We start from the raw sequence: 7,500 nt of genomic DNA on the forward strand, positions 1-7,500 counted from the left end.
GGGAGGATGGAAGCTGTTCGTGAACAGGCCCGGGCAGCAGTGTTGCCAGATTGGGCGGTTTCCCACCCAATTGGGTCACTTAGGATACCCGTCTGCGGGTAAAAATGGCATTTAGAAGAAAAACACTAAAACATTTTGGTCATAGAAATCAATAGAATTGGGCGCGCTTTAGTGCTTCCAGGCGAGTTTTGGGCATTTTTTGGGCTGGAAATCAACAGCTTCATCTGGCAACCCTGCCGGGCGTCTATAACCTCTGCAAGCAAGTCCACCGCCGCCAGCCGCCATAATGTGCAAATATGGCTCCTCAAAGCCGAGCGGAGCCTGAGTCTATCCAGGGCAACTCACCTCAGATCTGATTACGCCACAACCCCACCCCGTCTAATTCCTAGTGTATTGATATAACTCAAATTCTTAATGCCGATCCTGGAGCTGTCATGCAAAAAAAGACTCAAAAGTCAAGCCAGATGTCTTCAAAGTCCTGCTTTTCCATTTTTTTCTCCATGCTCACAAATCTTGCAGCTAGGGGTAGGGTACAATGATACCCACACCCCGCAAAACCTCAAACACTTCACACATTCTATACCATTCGGACTCAATCCTCTTGTATTAGATGAAATAACATGGAAGTACGGCTGCCAAACAAATTGGCCCTAACAGTATAAAGAGGAGCAAAACAAAATGTCTGCGTAAGCGCAAGTGTGCCCACTTCATGGAACGCCCCCTCACGCACTTGAGATCATGCAAACACCATGGATTTCATAATGGTCTCCAGGTTAGACTTTTCTCAGCCCTAAATGCTAGGCTGGTGCAGGGCTCACAACAGGAAGAGCAGAGGGGAGTTTCAGAGCAGCTGAATCAGAGGTGTGGAACCAATGGCCCGAGGGCCCCCATACCAGTATACATTTAATGTTATGCAGTTTCATGAGAAATATGTGAATTAGTCCACGGGCCAGGTGAGATGTCGGTACCACTCAGAGGGGCAAAGGTTGCTTATATTTTTTTAAAAGATACATGTCTGAAGTTAACATTTTTGTATGATAACCCTTCTGGAAGTACAGCCAAGTTAGGGTTATCAGCCGTCAAAGTAACACCCCCCCATCAAAAATAAAGGTTTTTAAGATGGGTGCCTGTCTGTCTACTGGCCCTTGTTTAAGACATATAGGGATGCTTAATTATGTTATGTGTGGTGTAGTTGCGAAGGGGAGACTCTGAGCTTTCATCCGACACCTTTCGAGAACATTTTGGTTAAGTATAGCCCTCCCTGCAGCTCTTCAAACATTTACTCAGACACATTTTTTTCCATTTTCGCCGATATCATCTCTTGTCTTTTCATACTGTGGCATCAGGGAGCATCAGAGAGTATCTTGAGTATCAGGAATCTGAAAATGTATCCTTTCACTATGTTATCCCATGTTATGGGGGTGATTTTCAGTCTTGTATGAGGCATGCCACTTTTTTGTTGCTGTTTTTTTTGTGTGCTAATGTCTCGTATAGTCAGGAGGCAAGGCCTTTTTGAGACAGTCTGCAGTTGGTTATCATAGGCTTGTTATACAGTATATCATCAGGGAAGCCGACAGGGGGGGGACAAAGGGATGTCTTGTCCCGGGCCCAGGGAGAGAGGGGGGGGGCAGAATTGGATCCTCATTACATTGTATGTATTGAATTTGGGCGCCTTTCAGATGTCTTTGTCCCGGGCCCAGCCAAGGCTGTCAGCGGCGCTGTATATCATATGAAAGCTTGGATTGTATAGTATACAGATATGATCATGTATTTGGTGTACCCATTTGCATAGCAACCTATTTGCATAGCAACGGTTGCCAATTTGTTGTCATGACTGAAACTTAATTATATGTCCAAAATACCTCAAGACGTTTCAACCTTGAAGATGAATTTCAGTGGTAACCGCAATATAACTGACTCCCACTTCACTTTTCTTTTTTACACCGCATTGTACATGACCCCACACTACTCTATCAGTTCCATGTAGTGGTAAACTGGCAACGCTTCTAGGGCCATTCTGCAATTGGTTATCATAGCTCATTATACAACATATTAAAGCTTGGAGTTTGCAGTATATGGGATATTATGATATATTTGCTGTACCTATTTGCCTAGCAACGCAGGTAAAGGATTTTCCTTACCAACCAGCATCAATGATACAGTTTCTCAGTGATTCCATTGTGTTATGATCCGTGAATCCTGACTACTTGTCCTAATATCAGTGTTGTGATGCAATACATCAAGAGGTTATATACATCTGCTACATATGTGATAATGGCCCATTTGATGTTAGTCTTCCAACCAAAATCATAGCAAATGTGTGAGAAATACAATAGGCCTTTAAACACATCGTGTCATCTTTAGTAGATATATTGTGTCATGTTAAATATGACTTAAAAATGTTCGGTTACTACATGTCAGACCTACATGTATCTTAATTTTACATGTGCTTAGCAGCAGAGATGGGAAAAGAGTTGAAGTTGTACTCAAGTGAGCGTATGCCTATCTTTCTTAAATCTTACTCGAGGGGTAAGTAAAAGTGATGTACTCATCCAAAATCTGCTCAAGCAAAGGTAAAGTAGTTCAATAAAGTACTGAACTTAAAATGTAATTTGAAGAAAAATTGTTCCTTGTTACTTTCAATTAGATGTCCTCTAGAGGCATAGGCCTCTTTTTTGGTCTTTTATGGCTCATTTTGTGACAGGAAAGGATTGGCGAGAGAGAGAGAGGCGGCAGCCTGGTGCCCTATCTAGCAACGGTCCATGCCTAGTCCTTTTGAGATGCTCTTCATTTAGTGATTTTGTTTAGTCAATAATGACACATCTGGTGTTCCCAGACAGGCCCTCTTGCAGGAAAACCAGCAGGTCTATCATCTACAAACCTAAAGGCCAACTTGGGTCTTGGGTAGTAGTTTGAACAGGCAGCACGGCTTTGTTGAATCTGGTATTGAAGACCTAGACTGTATCAGAGGTGTCATGATTTATAGCAAAATGTAAAAACTCTCTGTGATATAACACTTGAAGATCATGAAGAAGTTGAACATATTGCAAAGGAAGAGTGAGGGACAATACCATCAGAAAAGTGCAAAAAGCTCATTGATGAATGCAACACTTGTTTGGAAGCTGTGATTGGCATTGTGCACCCAAATACTACTGGTGAGGACTGTATACTGACCATTCAGAAGACACAAATATAATTTCATCAGGGTTGGGCCCCTTTGTACCAATCAAGCATCATTACAATGCCCCAGTCTACTTGAGCATTGTTGCAGGCAGTTAAATGGCTTCTTATGGCAAAAGGGGTAGGCTACAGCCCAGTACCCAGCCCAGTACCAGCCCAGCAAGGTGTACCTAAGTAGCAGGTAAGTGTACATCTTCTTTGTGTATGCATTTTTTCTTTCTAAAGTGGTATGTAGTATACAGTATACAGTTTTATGCACAAGTCAGTATACAGGTGGGATTTCAACCTGCAACCCTCTGATCTGATGTCCATCTCCTGAACCACTACGCCATAACTGCCCCATGTGCTGTTACAGTATGTTTAACATGGCTGTTATGTAACTGTATGAATGCCACAGTTGGTCCTACTCTCTACATTTACAGTGCATGTGCAGGGAGTACTACTCAGTGTGATATGAGGTTCTGTGCTGTTGTAACATTAGCACACGTAGAGTAGCAGGGCAATAACAAACGCATTACATCTACTGTGACTACCAGGTTCATAGAGCTCAATGTTCAGCATGGTATCCTATTGTAATGCACTGTACTCTACTGAACTATACTCTACTGTACCATACAGTACTCTACTTCACTCTACTCCATTGTTCATTACTGCTGCTTGGGTCTAGGGATGGGTCTCAGTGTATGCCTGGGAAGTGAGCTGCAGTTGCTCAGTTGGTACACCAACACATGTGAATACAGTACATGTATGCATGTTGCTTCATCAGTGGCAAGGTGTAGTAGTTGTTGCAGCAGTATGAAGTTCAGAACTTGTGCTATCTTTGCAAAGCCCTGATGACATTGTACCCCACTCTTCCTTTGCAAACCTCTTCATGATCTTCACCTCAAGTGTTCTTGCGGAGCGTTTTTAAATGTTGCTGTAAATCATGATACATGTGGTGCGACCAAGGCCTCCAGGAGGAGAGAAGTGCCGCAAACTCTCGAGTTAAATAAACAAGTTTTTAATGTGACAACGTTGTCACATTAAAATCTTGTTTATTTAATTTGAGAGTGTGCAGCACTTCTCTCCTCCTGCAAGTGTGCAACTGCACTCAGGACCCGCCAGGTTAGTGGGGGGATTAATTAACCAGTGCTCTCCACCATCCTCTTCCATGACTGAGGCACCCCAATTATGGTACCGTCCCACTGCACTGCTCCCTTTCGGATGCCCTTTGGGGGCTGCCCCCTTGCACGGGTGAGGCATAAATGCAATTTTGTTGTGTGTCGTGCGCACAGTGTGTAGTGTGTTGTGGAGTGCTGTGTCACAATGTGAATGGGTGTAGGAGTTAACTAGTTGGGCTTTCACTTCACTTTCACATGACTACTAAAAAGGGACAAGTTAAGGAATGAGTTTATGTTGTGTTTTTCACACAATTGCTATGATTTCAGTTGCAAGACTAATATCAAAGGGGACATTATCACATATATTTCTGGTATATAACCTCTGGGTGCATAACAACATTCATTTTAGGACAAGTAGTCAGGATTCAGACACCATATAACACAATGGAATCACTGAGAAACTATATCATTGATACTGGTTATGGAAAATGATTTGCCTAGTTAACATTGCTCTGCAAACAGGTACACCAAATATATGATAATATCTGAATATACTACCCACTCCAAGCTTTCATATGGTATATAACAAGCTATGACAACCAACTGCAAAATGCACCTAGAGAAAATGGCAAAACTGTGTTTTGAAAAAAAGACCATGCCTCATACAAGACTGAAAATCACCCCCTAAACATGGGATAACATAGTGAAAGGATACATTTTCAGATTCCTGATACTCAAGACAATATTTTAGAGTTTAAAATAGGTCTTTCTGATGCTCCCTGATGCCACAGTATGAAAAGACAAGAGATGATATCGGCGAAAATGGAAAAAAATGTGTCTGAGTAAATGTTTGAAGAGCTGCAGGGAGGGCTATACTTAACCAAAATGTTCTCGAAAGGTGTCAAATGAAAGCTCAGAGTCTCCCCTTCGCAACGATACCACACATAACAAAATTAACCATCCCTATATGTCTTAAACAAGGGCCAGTAGACAGACAGGCACCCATCTTAAAAACCTTTATTTTTGATGGGGGGGTGTTACTTTAACGGCTGATAACCCTAACTTGGCTGTACTTCCAGAAGGGTTATCATACAAAAATGTTGACTTCAGACATGTATCTTTTCAAAAAATATAAGCAACCTTTGCCCCTCTGAGTGGTACCGACATCTCACCTGGCCCGTGGACTAAATGTGAAATGTTTTCTAAAACAATCTTAGAAATGGAATTAACAATACAATTAAGGTATAACTTAATTCCAGGGGACCTAGAGAAGGTGGGGCCACCTTCAATATCAAGTCAAGTCAAGTAAAGTCAACGTTTCTACTGTCACTTTCTTCATATGCACAAGTCATACTAGGAAAATGAAATTTCGTTTCTCTCTCTTTAGAGGCCTACAGTGCAGGGGAAATCCTGGCTTGTGGAGCTAAAGCCTCACTAGACGGCTCTGGTGGAAGGTGCTGGAGAGGAGTAATCCCACCTTTTAGCCACTAAGGCCGCGTTTCTCAAACCTTTTCAGACCTAGGACCACTTTGTGCCCCCCAAAACTGTTTGAGGGACCACCTGTCAACTGAACTGACAGTTGAGGGGTGCTAATGTGACACTGCTAATTCTGATGGCACTACAATTTTATTCACATTACAAGCCCGTCCTACTGTGGTGAAAATGAGACTTGACAGCTATGTTAAGCTTTGTAATTATGCTACAACTAATATAGCCTACTGCTAGCTCGTCTTGGAAAGCTTAGAAATCCCCTCACGGACCACCTGAGCTCTTTCGTGGACCACCAGTGGTCCCCGGGCCACACTTTGAGAATCACTGCACTAAGGCATCTACGTAAGTGCGGATGGCGAACCCAGCCCCAGCCCCAGCCCCAGCTTCATCCCTGAGTGAGTGAGTGAGTGAGCGAGCGAGGAGTGAGCAGAACTAGATTAATGTTTGACTTGGACAGCACGCTTCATCCTCTGGCAACCACGGCCTGTTTGCTTTCTTTCACACTTGCCTGAGAACAGAAGAGAGGAGAGCAGAGAGAGCTGAGCAAAGCGCTGAGAATTACATGAAAAACAGCCAAAGCAGCAGCTACTCTCTGGTAAACACCACAGGGGCAGCGCAACTCGCTCTGCATAGGCCAGTCATGCGTAAGCGGTTAGGGCGTCAGACCTGTAGCCCAAAGGTTGCCGGTTCAACTCCCAGTCCCAACCCGTCAGGTTGGTGGGGGGATTAATTAACCAGTGCTCTCCCCCATCCTCCTCCATGACTGAGGTACCCTGAACATGGGCTGCCCCCTTGCTCGGGTGAGGCATAAATGCAATTTCGTTGTGTGCAGTGTGCAGTGTTCACTTGTGTGCTGTGGAGTGCTGTGTCACAATGTCAATGGGAGTTGGAGTTTCCAGTTGGGCTTTCGGCTTTCACTTCTCTTTGGTAAACACCACAGGGGCAGCGCAACTCGCTCTGCGTTTGTTTTGGTCCACAGAGTAACCCCTTCACACGCAGGGGGGGGACAGCAGGCAGACCAATAGGGGCGAGGTGGGGTGGGGTGGGGGCTTTGATTCCTATCGTGTCTGCATTGCGCCACGCACGGCGAACATCAAAAAGGGCTTCTACAGTGGTAACAGCTGGTGAGGGTGCTCTCTTGGTCCTTTGATGCAGATCTGAAAGTCGTCGCGCTGTACAGGGTTTGGGTTCAAAACGGCGGTGAATAGACCCTCATGCCCCAGCAGGTCACACAAAAGGTGGACTGGAGTCGTGTTTAAATGCAAGGCCGTTGTCATAGCCACAAGGTTTGTCCCACAAAGTGTAAACAAGACTTGCATGTTTTTTGTTTTCTTTTTTTTTCTCATTCCCATTGACTGCCTTGGTCTGGAATGTCACTGTACTGTTCTGGCCACAAGGGGGCAAGCACATGCACATCAAACAAAGCATCATTCAAAAAAAACAAAGTTGCACAAATGTGAGGAAAATGAAACACTAAATACATCCATCTAATTCTAATTCCCCTGTAACACTGTTCTTTGACAAAGTTAAGCAAATGACCTGCAAAATAATGGACCGATACTTTAAATTGACCTTGGGAAGGAAAAGTAACCCCCAAAGCAACCACAAAAGCAACCAATATTGCCCTGCCATGGCCAACCTGTGGGGTGTTCGCCTGCCATGCGGCTGGGCTGACCCGGGTTAAATTCCCGGCCCGGGTCCTTTGCCGACCCCTCCCTGTCTCTCTCCC

General features: G+C 44.2%; 1 protein-coding gene across 1 annotated transcript in view; it reads right to left on the reverse strand.

The window, feature by feature from the left end:
- Positions 1-7,500, reverse strand: part of gpc5a (glypican 5a) — a 270,035-nt gene that overhangs the window by 196,260 nt on the left and 66,275 nt on the right. The gene's annotated exons all lie outside the window — the stretch shown is intronic.

This window comes from Engraulis encrasicolus, chromosome 12 (genome assembly GCF_034702125.1).
Source record: "Engraulis encrasicolus isolate BLACKSEA-1 chromosome 12, IST_EnEncr_1.0, whole genome shotgun sequence".
Taxonomy (NCBI): Eukaryota; Metazoa; Chordata; class Actinopteri; order Clupeiformes; family Engraulidae; genus Engraulis; species Engraulis encrasicolus.